Source organism: Alligator sinensis, unplaced genomic scaffold (assembly GCF_000455745.1).
Source record: "Alligator sinensis unplaced genomic scaffold, ASM45574v1 scaffold954_1, whole genome shotgun sequence".
NCBI classification, from domain to species: Eukaryota; Metazoa; Chordata; order Crocodylia; family Alligatoridae; genus Alligator; species Alligator sinensis.
In genome coordinates, this window is record NW_005842228.1 from 1,438,298 (window position 1) to 1,458,610 (window position 20,313).

Below are 20,313 nucleotides of genomic sequence, written 5' to 3' on the forward strand. Positions count from 1 at the left end.
ATGGAAGTTAAGAGTTTAGATCAGTGATTCTCAACCCTTTTAGACTAAAGGCACTTCTTAGAAAATTTCATCTTCTAGTGTTCACTTTGTTTCGACTACAGAAAAATAATAGACCAGTTCTTCTGTTGCAAAGAACTCAGACCACAACAGGTCAAGATGTTTTTAGCACTATGGATTCCTATTTGAAATTTCTGGTTTTATCTTGTGAATTACATTTGCACCATGTTACGCTGGTTGAGAATCACTGGCTTAGATGATGTGTAAAAATAGCATCCATTTTCCTGCATCTGTTAACATACTGTAGAAGTAATTCTGCTGCATGCTTAGGAATAAAGAGCCATAGCCGTGGTGGATACATTTGCACAGGAGTGTCAAACATATGGTCCATGGGTTGTGCTTGGCCCATGTGGCCAAACATTCCATGTGGCCCGCTGGTAGTCTGGTGGGCTACCAGGAGGTGCAGGGAGTGTGGCCTGCCACAGAATTCAAGGTTTCTGGATTTTGATGACATGGTCATCATGGGCAGCCCTCCTGCTCTGGGCTGCTTCCCAAACACAGTTCCATGTTACTGCATGCCTTAGGACCTGTGCTGCTGCCTGAAAGCATCTCCCCACTGTTGCAGTCCCAACACAGCCCCCTGCTGCTGCTTGGCCAGAATTCTGCACCATTGCCTAAAAGCCCTATGCCATCACATGCCCTTGGCTCCACACACCCACCCACCTGAAGCTCTGCCCTGCTGCCTGGCACTGCCACCCAAATGCAGCCCCACACTGCTGCCTGACCTTGGACCAGCACTGACATCCAGCCTTGGACCCATGCTGCTCCCTGAATGGAGCCCTCTATCACTGTCTTCCCCACCCTGCTGTCCAAATGCAACTCCGCTTCAGTTGCTGTCAGCCTTATGGAGCCAGCCTGGGAGGAGCCCCTGCAGTTCAGATCTAGCCTGGAGACCAGGGTGAGTTTGACACCTCTGCTTTAGCAGATGCCCCAGTCTGCTGCCTTAGGAGTTTGCACCACTTTCTCATCAAGAGACACAGCAGAAGGTAATAATTTTGATGTGTAATTGAAAAGAATTCCTTTTTGGAAATGTTCATGAAGCCTGGAGAAGGAAGAGCAATTCTCTTCATTCTTCCACAGAAGTCACCAGGGTTTAAGAAGTCTTACAGGTTTTTGAAAAATGAGTTGCAATACTGACCAGTTGCAAAATATTTTAAAAGCTTCTCTTTCACTTGATCCATTGAAGGTACCATATTTCATTTGGTATGGGATTTATTGCTTTTGAAGCACCTGTTTGATTCTAAAATGAGTTTACTTTCTTGGAATTGGGGGATAGAGAGCAAAACAGATAGCTGCCACCTGACAGAAAATATGAAAACACTGGATACAGTTAACAGAACAGAAGAAGGATCAAGTATCTCTTCAACTGACAGATTAAAAAATAAAAGGATAAGGATGGTAGTGATTAAATACATATCTGGCTGTTTTGTAGATGTTGTTAACACCAGTTCATGTTCAGATAAGCAGGAATCCACATCTTTCTCCCCAAAATCTTAAGTGACATACTTGCAAGCCGCCCCAGTAAAGAGAACATAGATTGAGTGGGTCATAAACAGAGTGAGGCACGTTCTTGCACTTAAAGGAATTCCTCTGGATCTGGGTGGAATCATTGAGGGACACTGACTTGGAAATTTGTATTTACATTATTAACTCTTTTATAGATAAATAGAAGACTTCACTTAGCAGAATCGAGTGGCCACTGACACAAGGTGGGCCCCCTCAGCCAATCAGCAGTGAGGGGTGGGACTGGGGCCTCCTCAGCCAATCAGCAGCACAGGGCAGGTTCACCACAAAAAGGGCACCTCTTTAACTCCCTCCCTGGCTGGGAACCCTGCTCCTCCTGGCTTTCACTGCTCTACCTCTAGGCACAGCCAATAGAATCACGAGGACAAATGATTGACGTGTATTTCCACCAGTGAACTGAAAAACGGGACTTTTTGCTGTCCAGTTCTCATTTAAAAACAGACAGGACAAAAGGGTTTAGAAACAGAATGGTCTGGTATAAAATAAGGACCAATGAACACCCTACAGCAGAACCTTCCATCACATGGGCCCTTTTACAGCTTCTAAAATTCATTTTAAGGGGTTTTTGCCTTTTAATATGGGGTGTCTCAAAAAAGTAGATACACACTTTTAGTTGGCAGGAATACAGAGACATGTTGGTACAGCCACAGTCAACCGTCTCCCATTGTTCAGCTTTGCTCTCAATATGAGGGAACTGCCTGGATGTCTATGGTGGATGTTTTGAAACGCTTACAGTAATGTACTTTGTAAATTATGCCTCTTGATTCGCTCCTTAAATTGGCACACTTGATCTATATAGCTCTGTTTCTGCTGACTAAAGTGTATGTACACTTTTTGAGGCACCATCCTCTCTTCAGCTTCGAACACTACATAGAACAATGAAGTCATAGTCTCATATGTAGTGATTGATTACATTTTTTTAAAAAGAAAATGAGGAAAAATAGCCAGTATTTAGAATACTGCTTTTGATAATGAAGGATTTGGTACTGAAGAGAAATAGATGATGTAGTAGGAACTGCTTTTCTGGAAGCACATATGATCTTGCTATACAATAGTTTCACTAAAACAGTTTAACAAAGCAGTTCACCGGCTGAAATAGACTGTTGTGTCAAGCATATTGCAGGAACAGCATTTGGCAGGAGAAAACAGTGCATCTGAAACCTTTAATTATAAACTGTAGGTAGCTGTGGGTCAGAGTATCCACATTCTGAAATGACATGTTAAAGATGTTCAGAAGTTATGCAACAGCTTAATTATGCATTTAATGCTTGGTCTCTTTTATGCAGGTAACCACAACATTTTCATTAGAACATAAGTTTGAAATGTTTCCGTGCAGAATCTCTTGATTTTCTGTTGATGTAAGAGCTGTATCAAGTTGTGTTCAGCGCAATTTTATAGCAGTAAAGGTAGTGCATATTGTCCTATACATGTTACACTTCCACTTTGTGGGCCACTGGCAGTTTCAAGAATGTTCAAGGTATTTCAGTTTATTCACTTTCATTGCATGTATATTTAGGACTATAGGAGCCCTTTCTTTACTCAAACTGAAAGGAAAATGAAGGAAAAGCAGTGATTTTTGGAAACATCTATGATATTCTGCTTCCCAAACCGGAAGAAGAAAAGCCTGTGTTTAAAGCACAGGAGTGGGATTCAGAGATCTGAATTATATTTCTGTTTCTACCAAAGGCTTCCTGTTTGACTGTAGGCATATCACTTGATTTCTCTGTACCTCACTTTCCTCATCCATACATGGAAATAACACCTACCTCACTTGAGTGTTAGAAGTTTAATTCTTGTGCTTATAAAGTGCTTTGAAATCCTCAAATGAAGCTGCTTTTGAAAAATAAATTACCATCACCAGTGACTGAACATTTCTACAAGTATGACAGAATATGGCAGTTCTGGGATTCGCTGGCAACGGTTCTAGGTGTCTGGGTTGCAGAGACAGTCACAAACCCGCAAAAGAGGCTATGGAGGGGAAGGGACATCTCTTTTCTGATTCAATCTCTTTTCTCTAGATTCACCCTGCTTAAAAGTTAGGCAACTAATTTTCTTTTCCCCTATTACATAGGCATTAAAGAAGAAACACTGGGATGGTGCAACTGAAAGAGGGTTTTTTCCTTTAAAAAAAACCCAGCCTCAGTCTGGCTTTCCAGCATGAGGTCCAGCTGATTAAATTAGCCCAATATATTCTAAAACCACCAAATATCTCGGTCTTGCACTAGAGGAGTTACATTTACAGTGCAAGCTATATATCCATTTGAGTTGGGATCAGTACTCCCCCTCCCCCAAGGAGATGGTGATGATTGTAACATTTATCATAAAGGAATCTGTCCTACCTATATAGCTGCCAAAAGCCAGATCAGAAATGGGAACAAAGAGAGTGCTATCTAGCTTCTCAGAAACCTTTCAGCTAGTGGAACTAATGGTGAATTAAGAAAATCACTCTTGCACTGCTCTCCCAGATATCCCCTTTAGGAGCAATGAGTGGGTGTCACTGGAAGGGTACAAGTAAAGGTACATTACAGCAGAATTCAATGTGAAAGTGACTGTTCTAGTATGTCGGAGCACAAGACTGTTAAACACCCAGACTAGATTCGGTCACATGGGTCAGACCATGTTCATGCTCGCTCAAAAAAACTGCGAATACACAGACCATGTACTGTGACATGAATCAAAAATTGTTACAACCAGAGAATGACTGGCCTTGTCACAGTAGTGGCCTTTTGTTGAAGGGAGAACCTGTAGCTGAAGGATTTACTTGTTCTGGATCAGCCATCCTGGCAGATCTCCTAGGCTGAGGAGAAGAAGCAAGACTAAACACTATAATATAACTTGTTCAGAAGAAAAATCAAAAACTGCTAAATACAGGGGGAGTTCATCTGCTTTTTTCTGGACTTGGGAAAAGAACAGAAGGCAACTTATGTACTGGTGTATTCAGACAACCCTGGGAATGCATCAGGGAGAAATGAGACACATGAGACCAAGGGCAAAAGTTCTCTGCTTCCAGTAGCAGAGAAACAAAAAATGGAGCAGACTCAGGTGGCAGAATGATCTCCCAAAGGAAAACTCTTGAGTCCAAATTGGTTTTTTGATCCCCTGTGCAGAAACAACTAATACAGGGGATAGATCAGCCCAGCTGACTTTGACAGAAATAAAGCTTTTTTCCTGTAGACTCCTGTATGTACCATGGAATTCAGAGCAGATGGGCTGTGTTGAAGAAAGGTATTTAGAGGTGGGCTCAAGGGTCTGAAAAGAGGAAAGAAGGAATTTGCTAGTCACCATGAAAAATAAAACGATATATACAGATTATCAGATTCAGCATGTGACCCTTATATTTTCTCTTCATTATGATTGCAAACCATCTTTGCAGTAATCAGAGTACTTAATTAGGTAGAGAAGTACTGTATTTACTGAAATCCAAGCCGACAAATTTAAAATGGCACCCCCAGTAACTAGATTCTACATATGGAAAATTTATAATTTTGTTATAATTTTCCATGTCTAGAATCTAATTAGTGGAAGAGCATCTTAAATTTACTTTCCCCACTAATATGGTGGGGAAAGCAGTGGCAGAGGGTGAGGGGCCAGACCTCCACCACTGGCTCCCCTGTGCCTTTGCCTGTGCCCCTGCAGCCTGCCCCCCCCCATCCCTTCCCCTTACTTTCTGCTGCGGCTCTGCTTTTCTTGGGCAGTCAGCAGCAGTGTGTCCCTGGCCTGGCCTCAGCTCAGCCTCCTCCCCTTCCCCCGTAGCTCCCAGCTGGCCCGGGTCAAGCCTGGAGGGACTGGAATAAGTAGACAGTGGGGCAGGCACAAGGGGCCCAGAGGTTGGCAGGGAGGGGGAGCAGGCACAGGCATAGGGGCCAGGGGCTGCAGGAGGAAGGCTGTAGGTTTCCCCACCCCACCACATAGTCTGCTCTCCCTCACTCCCCTAGCTGTGTGCCCCCTCTCCTACAAAACAAGCCATTCTGGCCCAAAGCTGAGCTACTGCCTGCCTCAAGCCAGTACTCCAAGATAAAGCTTTCTTATTCCCATGCTGATTGGGGGGAGGGGGAAGGTATCTTGGATTCAAGTAAATACGGTAGTCTTATGAAAGTACACTATGTGTGTGTGTGCATATGTGCACACATGCACATAAAATAAGAGTTTAGCTTTTGAATATAATTTAGTATGGGTGGGGAGGAATCATAAAGGAGCTAAAATTGTGCGACTAGCCCATTCTGTAAAATCTATGAGTTGTCCATAGAGCATATTCTGAGAACATCTGGAGTACAGAATCCATCTCTTGGACTTTTTTGGTTTGTTTCTTGGTATGTCAGCCAGTGACTATATTTTTAAATACTTGTAGTACTCCTGTCATTTGCTGAATCTGTAGTCAGTTGCTCTATTTCACTTTCTGGGCAAAATGGTCTTATATTTAAAGTCAGACTGTACTGTACAGTATAAATACAGATGTACTTGAGCTAGTTTTAAAACTATCCAGCTCAAGAACTGATAGCTGTCTAGGTGCAGCAACATGGTGGTCAGCATAAGCTAATTCATCCTGTTTCTTTCTAATCCTGAACATAAGTCATTGGCCTTGAACATACAATATTGTCATTTTGGACCATTTCTTTTCCTCCAGTAAAACAGAAATCAAATTAAAAAAGAAAGGGAAGGATATATATCTGTAACTACTCCTATTTTATGGCCTATATTATACCCTCTGTGCAAAAGAAAGGGAGGTTCTTGCTGGAACATACAACATGAGGCAAACAATTTATGGGCAAAAGCAGCTTAAGTAACATGGTTGCAGTATGCCAAAATCAACACAGGGGTTCCTTGGGACTTTTTGGAAGAAGGCATGCCACAGCTTAGGGTAGAAAGAGCTGACCCCAGATCCCTTAGGGCAGCGGTTCCCAATCTGTGGTATGTGTACCACCAGTGGTAAACAGACAGCCTGTCAGAGTTCACAGATTTATTATAATTACTTTATATGACAAAAATTTGCTGGTGGTACTTAAGGTTGTATCATTTTAAATGGGTAGTGCACAATCTGTCAGAGATTGGGAACCGCTGCCTTAGGGTGCATGCAGACATTCCAGGAAGTTAGATCACATTGAAAATATCCACCCAATCTAAATTAGTTCACCCAGGTGTGGACCTTACACTCAGGGTGCAGACAGAAATGCAGCTCCCCACTGTAACTGAGAATGCTTTGCAGAAAACATTCTGAGTTGCAATGAAGTTCACTGTTGGTTGTAGAGGGGAGGGGAATCTAGCTGCTGTCTGGCACCTGTAGCCAGTTTCTGCTAGCAACAGCCCCTCCTCTCTCTCTGCCTACCCTGTTTCAGAATGGGAGGGGAGAAAGAGAGCAGAGGGAGCTCAGTTCTAGGGGTTCCCTAACCAACGCTGGATGGGTGAATTGGAGCCCCCCCACCTTGGGAAGGGGCTCCAATATGCCTGCCCCACCCTACAGTGGGGGCTGAAAACCCCCCACACCAACTCCCTCTGGTCCCTTACCCCCCCCCCCCCTTCCATTTTGAAAACAGCTCAAGGCTGGCAGGCAGGCAGTTAAGGCAGAAATTAAGAAAATGTTCTGTGTGTTCATCTGATTCCCCATGCAATGAGGAGGCAGGTTTTCATCCAGTTGGCCATTTTTTGAAGCTGTCTACAGCCATGCACTTGTGTTTGGTTATGGCTTTCTGTGCCCAGATCGGATGAAAATTGTCACTTCTGTCTGAGTCCTGAGATACTTAGTTAGGTTGATCAAAGTGCAAACTGTACAGAAGTTCAATGCAGTTGGATCAGTCTAAAAATTGTCGATCTGATCTAAGTTAACCCTGCCTCTGAGGTAGTTAAACTTGGACTGGGTTTGCCATTTTTAGATCCATCTAACTCTCCTGAACTTCTGTACAGTTCCCAGCATAGCCACAGGGCTAGGAAAGCCCAGCTGCTAGTCCCAGCCCTGGAAAGAGAGCCTCTCAAGCCCCTTGGTGGACCCCACTAGACCCCTTGATCATGTCAGACCCCACCAACCCCCCTCAGCTGAGCCCAATCCCTCCCATGGGCCTGCTTGCCTCTTCGATCTCCCCCATGGACCCTGCCTGCCCCCTGATTTCCCTCCCGCAATTCTCCCCTGGAGCCTGCTTCCCCCCAAGCCCCATCCCTGCTAGCCCCCTTCATCCCATGTTACCTTAGATCTGGTGGCCATATTTAACTTGATCTAATCTCCCTCTAACTTCCCCAAATTTCTGTATGCACCCTTAGAAACATGCTCTACATACAAGCCAAATGGTCAAATTCATTGTAAATTTATGCCGGTAGATTTGGCATTAACTGTTCCAACTCACTCAGTCTCATCAGAGGTCAAATGATTGTAATTCTTTTATAAGGACCAGTGTTTTCTGCTGGTTTTGGTAGTACTGAGCCATTTTGTGTTAATAGAACATCTTCCCAGACCTTTTACAACTGTTTTCTTCCTTTCCTCAGGATGCATGTTCCCTTACGATAGCCCCACTGCATTTCCCTTGGAAATTATTCTGTTTTGTGCATATGTCTTCTTTCTCAAACTGCTAAAGAGAGTTCATGCTCATTTAAAAACATATATTTGTCAGCAAAAATTGTGTCTTTGATGCAAGATCAAATCTTGGAAAATGTTTTGGTCACAAAGAGAAAGGGCCCAGGCCCTTTTTTACCACCGATCGTTCCTCCTCCACCTTCTTTCTGAAAACCCACATCTTCAGTCTCACATACAAAAAGTGTGACTTCATATTAGTTTAAAAGAATTGCCAAAATGTAAACACACTCAAAACTAAATAACCATGTGATTTTCCTGTTGTTTTCATCTAAAATTAGGTTTTGAGTTCTTTGGGGGAATTTCTAATCACTTCAAAAAACGATCAGTAAATTACTTATCATGTTTTTTAAGTACTGTATGCCTAATAATGTGTCAGGTCGATGGCTTCTGAGATCTTAAAAATCGTATCACTTTGTTTCCTGTTGTACTTTTGCCTAATTCTGTCGTGATCTTAGCAGCTGAAGCCTTTGAAAGCCTGGCACTGAAAACAAATGCTTTATATTATGTGGAAGTCTGGTTTCCCAGTTTTTGTTTGTGGGATTTCTTTTTCGTTTCTTTTTTAATTTTCAAATGATACAGAACATCCATCTCAAAAGATCAGTTGGATGCTAAAATCATGTCTGAGTTTAACTATGTTGAGGGTAAAGTGTCATAGGAATTACATGGGATTTGTGTTTGTGGGTTTTTTTTGCAGGAACAGTATCTCACGAACTGTAAAGAACAAAAATGATCACTAGGTAGAACTTAAAGCTATGGCTGGTCCCTCAATTTAGGAGTGTCTTGCTAGTACTGCTCCGAGAGTTACTTGCAATTTTTCTCATTTTATTTGAAGACACTATAGATTTTTTGGCTTTCTCTTGTGTTTCTAATTAAAACAAGCCTTTAAAACAAAATAACATTTATTTTTTGATGAGTGGTAGATTTTGTATATACCATGAGCAAGGAGTGGAATATTCTTAGACTGGGTTTTGCTTTCTCTTGAGAAGCAGTATGGACCAGCAGATTGAACACTGGGCTGGGAGCCAGAAACATAAGAATTCTAATTCTGACTCTGGCACCGATTTGCTCTGTGGTCTTGGGTCTAGATTCTAATTAGTGGATATGTACAGTTTCAAGCCAATATGTAGTTTCTTTGGGAGTATAAGATCTGTGGTTTGTAGCTGCAAGCTAGTTGGCAGATGGTAGTTGGTTTGAGGGGGGACACATTCAGTGTTGATGTTAAAATCCTAACTATGTGTTTCCAGACTTTCTGATACTATTTTGGTTTGATTTAAATGTGTTTTCAACACAACTGCTGATACAAACCTAACTTCCTGCCTCTCACATGTGTGAGGGTTTTTTTTAACATTCCCTTTGAATTTTTTTCATTTAAAAATGTGAATAAGTATGATAGGCTCATAAAGTTGTTCTAATGTTAATAGTTAGTTGTAAATAAACACCAATATTAAGTTCTGTGTAGTATGTATAGTAATCACAGCTAAGTTTCAAGGTAGGGGTAATATCTGTATTTCAAGGATATAAAGAACTGTGTGAAAAATATACAACAATTTATTTTTATGTTGCTTATCCCCATAATGTTTCAGTCTTTTATGTGCATCACAGGTATAGATTCTCTGCATGATTGTTGATTGAAAACATCCTTTTTACGTGACCAGTGTCTTAGGAACTCATTGAACTGAGGAACTCATAGAGGAGACTAGACAGTCACCTTGCTGGGGTCACCTAACCCCAGCTGTCTTTCCTGCCTGGTGCAGAGGGCTGGATCCGATGATCTTCTGAGGTCCCTTCCAGCCTTACTATCTATGAACTTAAGGCATTAAAGGTACGGTTAAAATAACACACAGGAAGTCACAGTTCCCCGAGGCATTGGGATGGGGTGGCAAATGCAGTGGTTCATCACATCAGTGGCAGTAATCAGAGTCATTAAGGTTGCAGGGTATGAAGATAGGGAGAATGCCCCTAGTGTGCCAGGGGAGGGCTCTTGAGTACAACTACACTACAACTTTTGAGGGTGGAGTTAATTTTGTTGTGGGCATGGTTTGTTTTTATAGTTCATGAAGTTCTCCAAGTAGTTCTCTAAAGGGTCTCTAAAGGGTTTATTTGATTAATTAAGCTAAAACATTGAATCAGATGAGGTCTTTTCAGTTACGATTGGTGGTACATTTCCTGAAGCCTAGTTCCAGTGTAATGAAGTTTGTCACAGACTGGTCCAAAACATTACTTTTTTCAAGATAAACTTCAGCATTTGGTGTAAGTGCTATAAAATACAATTACAGTATATATCTTTAATAAAGGCAGAGCGGGCTCTTGGTTTCTGACTGCCACAAGTATAGATGAGTATAGGGTGCGGAGAACTCCTTGTAAGTTCTCCTCATGTCTTGTACACCTAGACAAAACCAGCCACAGTCTGATTCAGTTATTGCTAGCTGTTTGTTTCCTGTCTCTCAAATAATAAAGTAGAATAATTTTTATCCCTAGTCTCTTTCCTTGACTTATTTTATCCCTCTATAAATAATACCAGTCCTGTATTTAGATTGTGGTCTTCAAGTTAAAATATGAATACAAGATTATATATAGCCATACATTTATTTATGTTCATATTTTCTCTAGTCTGTCATTTTCCATTGTGCATTCATTGCATTTCTGTTTGATATTTGGAGGGAATATATACTCAAAAGTGTATTTAAAAATTATTGGAGATGTTGAAATGGGGATTTTGTCTACAAACATTTTTCAACATTGCTGGTGCTAGTTCAGTTGCACTGGTATTAGTGATATCAGGACCTTAGACAAACTGCTAGCCTCCTGCAGTTCTTTAAATACCACCTGGATTAGACATTACATGAGCATGGGTGGATTAATTTGTTTAGATAATATGACCCCCATTGACACAGTAATAAGTGCCTCATCATCTTAAATCAGTTTATTCTCATAACACCCCTGTGACGTAGGGAGCTGCTGTTATCCGCATCTTACAGAAGGAACTAAGAGTAGAAGTAGATGATTCCTGACAATTTTTTTTGGTGGTACAAATGGTGAGCAAATAGATCTCCCTACCCTTTGCTGCACCAGATCAGTGGCTGCAACAAAAAAGTAATGTAAAATAGTATAGTATCAAGAATTCCCAGGATGTCTATTTGTTCTGCGGCAGAAAAGCACAAGCACCCCAAAGCTGCCTGCATTCCCCAGCTGCCCCAGGCAGGTGTTCTGGGGGCTAGAGGGGTCTGATCCTGGGCACCCTGGGAATTTGTGTGCAGCACTGGGTCCCTGAAGCTCTTGGAGTACCTGCCCAGCTTTCCCCACTAACAGGGACCCAACCTGGGATCTCCATGGGCACATCTTGGTACATGGTGAAAGTCTTTGTGGGTCCCTACATGGAGGCATGGGACCCACGGAATCCCTGGTGCCCCATGCCTCCATTCTGAATCAACCTGCTTCACTCTGCTTCACGCGGAGGCGCAGGTCAGCATGAGACCTGTAGTAGCTCCCACTCCAACCTGTTTTGCAGAATTCCTAGCAACCCATGCCTCCATGTTGGGACCTGCATAGACCCGTGTCTCCGTGTGAAGTACAGGTCAGCATGGGACCCAGTGTAGGTCCCAGCGTGGAGGCATGGGGTGTTAGGAATTCACACGTCCCATGCTGCCATGCACCTCCTTGCTGGGAACCACACCCTCCCTTGCATAAAGAGGCATTGGTTGAGGCAGGTCCTGCTGTGAAGGCATGGGGCACCAGAAATTCCCTGACTCCTGCACTGCCCTGTGCTTCTGTGCCGCCTTGTGTTGGGACTTGCATTGACCTGTGGCTTTGCAGGGCCCAGTGCAGGCCCCTGGTGAGGGACATGGGGAATCCCCTGACAAGTGGTGACTTGTGTTATGCCCAATAAAGTGGATCAGCTGTGATAAGTTAAAAACAGACATCGCCAAATGAAGTAGATCAGCTGTGGCGGGATGCATCCTAAGACACAGAGCCCATGATGGACACAGGATTCAACCCAGATGTGTTGAAGCAGTGACTCTTAACTAGGGTGCATTGAGATTCTTTCAAGGGTGTGGTGAGGTGCCACACAGTGTTAGCTCTTTTAGGTGTGAAAACATGATCCACAAGCTAAGCCCAGAGATTTCAAGTAGAAATCCATAGTAAAGACATTCAGACTTGTTATGGTCTTTCAGAGTTTTTTGCAGCAGAAGGATTGGTCTATTATTTTTCTGTAGTCAAAAAACCAAATGATATTTCAGAGTTGGCATTTTTCAAGAGGTGCCTTGAGTCTGGTAAGATTAAGAATCACAGTTCTGGGGGGCAGGCTGGACCCTATTCCCTGGAGCAGCCTCATCCCCTCAGAGGATAAAGTACTTAAAATGTTGTTAGTAGTTCCTAGTTTATTTTCCCTGACACTCCCCATTCGTCTTATTGTTAAGCTACACATAATCACTGTGGTTTTTGTCATGTAAGAAACCATTTTATCCCAGGACAAAGTGCAGTTGTTCAGACATCTATGTCTGTTGTTCCAAGGCAAACCCTAAAATATTTCACAGAATAACAAATGCTAATAGTTTTGTCCTGGGACATCACCAAGTGAGTCTGAACAGTTGTCCCAGGATTGTATCACTGTATTTCATAGATTTCATAGACATTTGGGCTAGAAGGGACCCTGGAGGATCATTGAGTCCAGCCCCCTGCCCCAGGGGCAGGAAGTCAGCAGGGATCATAGGATCCCGATAAGATAAGTATCCAAATGTGTCTTGAAGGCGTTCAAAGTGGGTGCTTGAACCGCCTCCAGCGGCAGTCTATTCCAAACCTTGGGGGCTCGGACAGTAAAGAAGTTCTTCCTTATGTCCAGCCTGAATCGGTCGCAGTGGAGTTTGTGACCGTTCGATCTTGTCATCCCTTGGGGCACTCTGGTGAACAGATGTTCCCCCAGATCCTGATGAGCCCCCCTGATAAACTTGTACATGGCCACCAGATCTCCCCTGAGCCTGCCCTTTTCTAGGCTGAAGAATCCCATGGCTCTCAGCCTTTCGTCATAAGGTCTGTTTTCCTGACCTCTGATCATGCACATGGCTCTCCTCTGCACTCTCTCAAGCTTCTCCACATCCTTTTTGAATTGTGGAGCCCAAAACTGGATGCAGTACTCCAGCTGTGGCCTCACCAAGGCCGAGTACAACGGGAGAATGACATCCCGGGATTCGCTGGAGAAGCCTCTATGGATGCAAGCCAGCATTTTGCTTGCTTGTATTAATAGCAGAAAAGTGGCAGTGTATTCAGCCACTCGGTAAACCCTGATTGGAAGGGCAGTTGTGTGTACTTGCCAATCCCAAGACTTTTCTGTTTGACAACAAACACAGGCACAGCTTGTCCCAGGCAAAATGCAGCATCTGTTCCAGCCTTAGTAACAGTAGGACTATCTTGCAAAATTTTGTAGTGGAGGCAATGTTTCAGCAGCCATAAGTGATTTTAAATACATTAATTTGAAGATTCCCTGTGTGCTTCTTCCACTATTGCAACCATGGGCGACTGGTGCCACCTTAGTCAGGGGGGCACATGCCTGCCCTGTGACCAATCCCGCCAATCGTGGGGGAGTCCTTGCGGCCAATCCCACAATGGCCAATCACTGCAGCCACTTCTGGGAGTGGCTGCGGCTGCTTCTGGGAGTGGCTGCAGTGATGGCTGACACTGGCAGGGCGAGCACCGGCGGTCCCACTTGCCCCCCCACCCATCACCTAAGTGGCGAGCATGGCTGGTCGGGGGGGTGCACTGGTGCTCTCAAGGGGTGCACGTGCACCCCCTACGCATTGCCACTGATTGCAACCAGTGGAAGAACACAAGCTAACATTTTTGTTATTTAAAGAAAAGGCAGCTCATGGCAGGGTGGGCACTGCAAAAGGTCCTTTTTTGAACTTGTTTCCCTCTAGTTCAGTGGTATCCAGACTTTTTAGACAGCAGACCACTGTTAACCCTCAGAATTTTATGCAGACCAGTCTGCCCCCTTATCCTCAAAACAAATGTTATAAAGAGGCACAGTGCTCAGTGTGATCTGCAGGCTGTTTACCATGGCCTCATGGGTCATCACTGGTCTGTTGACCACAGTTTGGGAACTTTTGCTGTAGTCTGTTGTGCTCTGAACGTGATGTGCGTAGAGCACTCCTGTAGCATGAACATTTTTGGAGGGTTTGAAGCAACAGAGTGTAAATAATATCATGGTTGGACAGGGTGTGTGTGTGTGTTTAATTTTGTTTTTAATTTTGTATGGTGATGGTGGGAGGGAACTGACAGACTGGACTCCTTGAAAAAAATTCTCTTAAGGATCTCTTCCCTCTGATGTTTACACTTGGGATTTTATACAAACTACATGGAATCATATGGAGGTAATTTTTTTTTAAATATACATTTGAAGAGATGCATTTTGAAAGAGAACAGCTCAGCTTTGTCTTGCAGCAACGTATTTGTTAATTTGCACAGTATGCATCATTTTCTGTCCTTCCAAAAACTATTCCTTCCTTGTGCTTCAGTGACCCTCTTTATACTCTACCCAAAGTAACTAATGAATCAATTAACTCCAGTCAAATAAGTTGAGAAAACTTGATTACAGCTAAATTAAGAAAACCTAATGCTTACATTCAACTTTCATAGAAAATCAATAATTGTTTTAATACCTGAATTCTACTACAGGGCTGTCCAACTTCTAAGACCTCAGGGACCACATCAGTTGGGGCTACACACTGCAAGGACCGCACCAGGTGCACTGCACAGATGCTCCTCATTCTGCCACTACTGCACAGTGCGGACATGATCCCCCCTCAGCGCGCGCGCGCGCGCGCACACACACACACACACACACACACAGGCGGCTTCTCTCCCATCATCAGTGTGACCCCGAACTCACCCTTAGTTCCCTGCACTGCCACACTTCCCTGCAGCCTGGGGCAGACACAGGAAGCAGCAGCTGGAGGAGGGAGACTCCAGCTGGAGCATGAGAGGAGTGGCCAGCTGGGTGAGAGCCCAGGGTCTGCACATTAACCCCTCCTGGGTCACATGAGGCCCTCAGGCCAGCTCTGTTCTACTACATAAAAAAAAAGTCACAGATCTCCAAAACACAACTTGTATACAGACATTAATAATTAGTAACAACAGTGATTAAAAAAATATATACCTTCATGCTTTCTTTAATAAACTCCAGAATTCCTACTTTGATTGTCCAACATAAGAGGCAGAAAAAATAAAATTTAATATTTTATACAGCTAATCAACTGTAAAAGGTATCAGGAAGGAATTTCGCCTTTGTGTACAGAATTGCACAATAAGCTGTATACATGGTATAGGGCAATGGGGGTCCAACTTTTTTTTGCAGGTGTGCCACTAACTAGCTCTGTATCCTTTTTGAGTGTTATTCTGATCCCAATCCTCTGCTTGATCTGATGCTGTTTTCTGCTCCCTGCTCTGTGCTCCCTGCCTGATATGCTTCTCTGCTTTCTGTTCTATCTGCTGTTACGTTGCATGCCCCCTCCCTGATCTGCTGTGTGCCACATACAGAAGGTGTCTGCCATTTGTGTCACGTGTGCCACAGGTTGGACACCTCTGCTATATGGTGTCTTGTTCTGGAACCCAAGGCAGCTTGTAAGATTTTGATTAACTGTGTGATTCAGCATAGCAAATTCTATGCCATATGCCATCATGATGAGATACAGTTCAAGAAATAAGCTCATTTGTCACCAAAACTTAAATTACGGGGAAGAAGTTTGATTTTGCGATAAGAGCAATGAATTTCAGCTTAGCAGGCTGATCATGTACCATTATGCAGTTGCGTTTCAAATATGCAGTAAAGCTACAAATTAAATATACGGTATCCTTTCTGAAAGGATGCCCATAGCTTTTATGAATGATGATGGCCCTGGGAATTTCTCAAAAGTGGCAATTTTCATTTGTAGTGCAGTGGGTTTTCAGTATGAAATCCTCACTTCCGTATATTGAATTTGACTTCCCCTATACTAGTTTATACAGAAGAATTTAAAAGCAGGGCTATAATTCAAAAGCAATGCTGCACACACAGCTGGAATAGCCTTCTGTATTGAATCAACCATGGCAGGGGTTCTTTAACTTTCACTTTTTCTAAATTTCCAGTTTTGTTTAATAATATTTCTCTTATTAGGTCTGTGTGGAAAGAGGGAGTACTGTTTAATAGAAGAACATTCTTAGTATAAGGTTGCTTAGGCTCTATTCAAAGATATGTCCCTGACTTGTGTTTGACACTAAGGGGGTCAAATAACCTCTATTTCAGTTTCCAGTTTGTAATGTGAATATAACATTCATCTTCCTTACGCGAGCAGTGTTTGTAAAAATGCATTCACATCCTCAAATGCAAGGAGGCATATAAATGCAAAGATTTTGTTTGGTGTTTTTTCATTTGTTTCATTCCCTCCTTCCTCCCCCCATTTGCTGAACCTTCCATGTGGAAAGGTAGCATTGCTCAGTGCTTGACATTTACACCTCTAGAAAATTAAAAAACAGCATAGAGGGTCTCTGAAAGTGTTCCTGTCCAGAAGGTGAATATAATTTGGATGATCCAGGTTGAAGGATTTTAATTGATAGAAGTGGAAATCTGCAAGGCTTGAATAGGGAGGCAGATTTCCTTGCAGTAAAAAGAACACACAAGGCAACCTTAATGCATAAATGCTTAGACACCATAACTAAAATTCTAACTCCAGTGGAGTTTTGCCATTGACTTCAACTGAATCAGGCTTTCTACCTTATGCATATTATTAAATGTTTGTAAAAATTATCTATGAAAATACTTAAAGTTAAGCAAAAAATGAAAAACTCCTAGGAAGAACTAAATAGATGCAGAAAATATGTCGACTTTTAAAGGAATTCACTTCACCTTACCCTTCCAAACACAAACTAGGTCTGTCTTGCTCAGTTGATGAGAACTGAAAAGATCACAGCACATGGCTGCAGGCTAGTGACTTTTTGTCATTTGAATTCACTGCAGCACCAAGGAATGAGCTTAAAGAGACCAGAAACAAAATCCAAAACTAAATTTCCTTTTGGCCCAGACAAACAGCTCTACTGAGAGTGTACTTCTTTGTACTAGTGTTGTATTTACAACACCTAGGCTAGGGGCAGACATTACACATAAAATGGTTTAAGTGATCAGAAACTGGTTTAAACCTGTAACAGAACAGATGTTCAGTGCACATGAACCAGTTTGAAAATGGCTGAAACCAGTTTGAGATAAACCTGGTTGAATGTAGTATCAGACTTAACTGATTTGGTCAAACCGGTTTATGCAATGTCTGTCCCAGACCCCTTGCTGGTTTAAGATAAACTAGACTTCCCCAGCATCCTAGCATGCTCTCTGGGCTGAGCGGGGCTCCCTGCTCCACAGCAGGGCTGGCCCTTCCCCTCTGCTCCCTGGCCAGAGCTCTGGCAGAGACTGCAGGTACAGCAGGGTCTGCCTGGCTTCCCCCTGCCCTACCCTCTCTCTGCTTGCTAGACAAGCTGGGATCCCCACTTCCCTCCCTCCTATCTCCCACAGCATGGACCCTAGCCCCACAGACCGTAGGTCTGTGGTACACTAGCTAATGCTGAGAGGGGTCTCTGTGTGTAAGTCTCTCCAGTTTTACTGGGACAGGCAAACAGAACAGTGACCACTTAGGATTTTTTGGAGCTAATCAAGAAGTCAGCTGGTAAACTGTTTAAGAAGGGTGTGAATTAATGGAGAGAGCCTATTGTTTTGCTGAAGTGGTGATAAATACTGTTATCAGCTCCCTGCTGGCTTGCTCGCCTGTCAGTTTACTGTAGACAGTATAAAGAGGCAGGGAGAGGGAGACTGAAAAGCTCCAAATCATCAACAGATGCATGCATTGCACACCCTCCTTGCCTCAGAGTGCTAGCAGGGGGCTAGGGTCTGGCAACACTCCCGCCCCTTGAGCAGTGAACAGGAAAAAGCCTGGGATGTTGCAGGCAGGCCTCACTAATCAGAGGTCCTGCCTGGGCCTGGCCCCACTGAGCTTGGCACTCTGGAAGGGAAGGGAGGGCTGTGCTAGCCCTCCCCCTCCGGCTTCTAGCCTGAGCCCCTGCAGGCATATGCCTGAATTTCCTTAGTTCAGAGAGAATGTCTTTCCAGTTACAAACTGGTTTAGCCTAGCCAGGTTAGACTAACCTGCAAAGATTGAATCAGTTCAGGCTCAGGCTTTTTGAATGTCTGTCCCTAGCCTTACAGCAGTAAGTGTTTGAAACTCATAAGGTGGCCCCTGTGGCCCTCCAAATCATTTTTCTTTAAACAATACATTTTAGTTATTTTTTATTTGCTTACTGGTATTAGAGTTGTTAGTGTATATTCAGTTCATATTTGCAAGGGTTTTTTTTTTTCCTGCAAACACAAGAGCCAAAAACTTCTGTTTCAAGTGAAAATTGAAATTGTCTCCAGGCATTAGGGCTTTAAGTAAAACATCAAATATACAAGACCTTTAATAAAATGGTGAGAGTTGGCAACACTACTCTGAACCCGGAAGGGACCAAACACAGAATACAGAAGATTTTCAAATGGTTGCCTGTCCAAGTATTAAACAGGTCAACCCTACTTGTCTTTGAAAATTAGAAGAGTAAGATTCAAACCTTTAAGTTGCCAACCCTCACCTGAGCATCCCTCTAGTCCCTGAACTTTGTGGCTAGGTATAGACATTCAAAAAGCCCAAGCCTAAATTGATTCGATCTTTTCAGGTTAGTCAAACCTGCATAGATTGAACCGATTTACAAATGAATAGACATTCACTTTTGATTCAGGAAATGCAGCCATATGCCTGCAGTGGCTCAGGGCAGAAACCAGCGGGTACTAGAGCAAGTCCTCTGCTGGAGGGAAACTGAGCTGAGGGGGGGGCATGGCCAGGCCTTGGCAGGCCTGAGTGTGATTGGGGAGGGGTCTAAACCCGCACCCTGGCCTGCAGGGACCCCAGCCAGGATGTGCCTGGAGGGAGTGGGGAGAATGAAGGGCCTGCCAGGGGTCCCTAGCCCCCCTATCCCTATTCACTCGCTCACTGCTCCAGCAGCAGGATTAGGAGCATGGCCAGACCCCGGTAGCCCTAGGGGAAGTGGGGGTTTAATTCCCCCAGGGCAACGGCAACCAGATGTTGGTAGCCTAAGGGGAAGGGGGGAGTGGTGTGGGTACCAACACAGTACTGGCTCCATCCCATGCTGAAGATCCCCTCAGACAGGGCCTGCGTTGCAGTGCCTGGGCTGAATCCCTCGGAGGAGCAGCAAGCAGTTCCCAATGCCAAGGTAGTTCTGGCCACAGAGAGGGAGCAAAGGAGCAGGATTGTAACCTGGCTGCAGGCACAGAGGGGAGGTGGGGGGGAGCCAGGGCTAATCACAGAGCCTGCTTCACCGTTGCCTCCCATTGAGAGAGTGCAGCCTGGGATGGGGTGGCCCTAGGGGGTGGGGGTCAATGTCTGTCACCTCCTTGCGCAGGGGGTGCGGGTCAGTACCTGCCACCTCCCTGTGCCCTGTGCAGGGGGTGTGGTTTGCAGGCAGACTGCAGCTGGAGCGTGGCTCCCCACCCCATTAGAGGGGGTGGAGATCAGTGTCCACCACTTCCTGCCCCACACAGGGCCTGCAGTTTGCAGGTGGACTGCAGCTGGAGCACAGCTCCCCATCCCCTCCCTCTCCCAGCAGCAGCAATGGAGCAAACCATCACGGCAGGCAAAGGTGAGGCACCTGTCACCCACCAGGAGCTCAGGGCAGGCTTCTGCAGGTCAGTCACTGCCCACATCCCTGGGCCACTGGGCCGAGCCAGACCAGACTGGGCTGCAGCAGTCCATTGCCTCCCCCCACCACTGCCCATGCCCCTGGCCCAAGGCAGCCTGCCCCAAGTGCCTGGCACCTCTGTGAGCAGGCAGCAGGTGACAGGTGCCTTATTTCTGCCTGCCACGATGGTTTGCTCTGCCACCACCAGGAGAGGGAGGAGGCAGGGAGCTGTGCTGCAACTGCAGTCCACCTGCAAACTGTGACCCCCGTGTGGGGCGGGAGGCAGGGGGTGCTGACCCCCACCCTCTAGGGCCACCTCAGCTCAGGCTGCGCTACAGTAGGGAGTCAGGGTCCATGATTAGCCCTGGCTTCCCCCCACCGCCTTCCATGCCTGCAGCCAGATCACATTCCCCCTCCCGCGCCCCCTCCCCATG

General features: G+C 44.5%; 2 protein-coding genes across 5 annotated transcripts in view; one reads left to right on the forward strand and one right to left on the reverse strand.

The window, feature by feature from the left end:
* NRG4 (neuregulin 4) overlaps nucleotides 1–20,313 on the reverse strand; it is a 103,396-nt gene that overhangs the window by 73,791 nt on the left and 9,292 nt on the right. The gene's annotated exons all lie outside the window — the stretch shown is intronic.
* The window catches only part of TMEM266 (transmembrane protein 266), a 129,126-nt gene continuing 118,611 nt past the window's right edge, over nucleotides 9,799–20,313 (forward strand). The window contains exon 1 of one of the 2 annotated variants that reach the window (XM_025208393.1): nucleotides 9,799–9,962. The gene's annotated coding sequence lies outside the window, so the exon portion shown is untranslated. Of the gene's footprint in view, nucleotides 9,963–14,395; nucleotides 14,506–20,313 lie in introns of those variants that run through there. The other variant, XM_006027223.2, reaches the window with a different exon arrangement.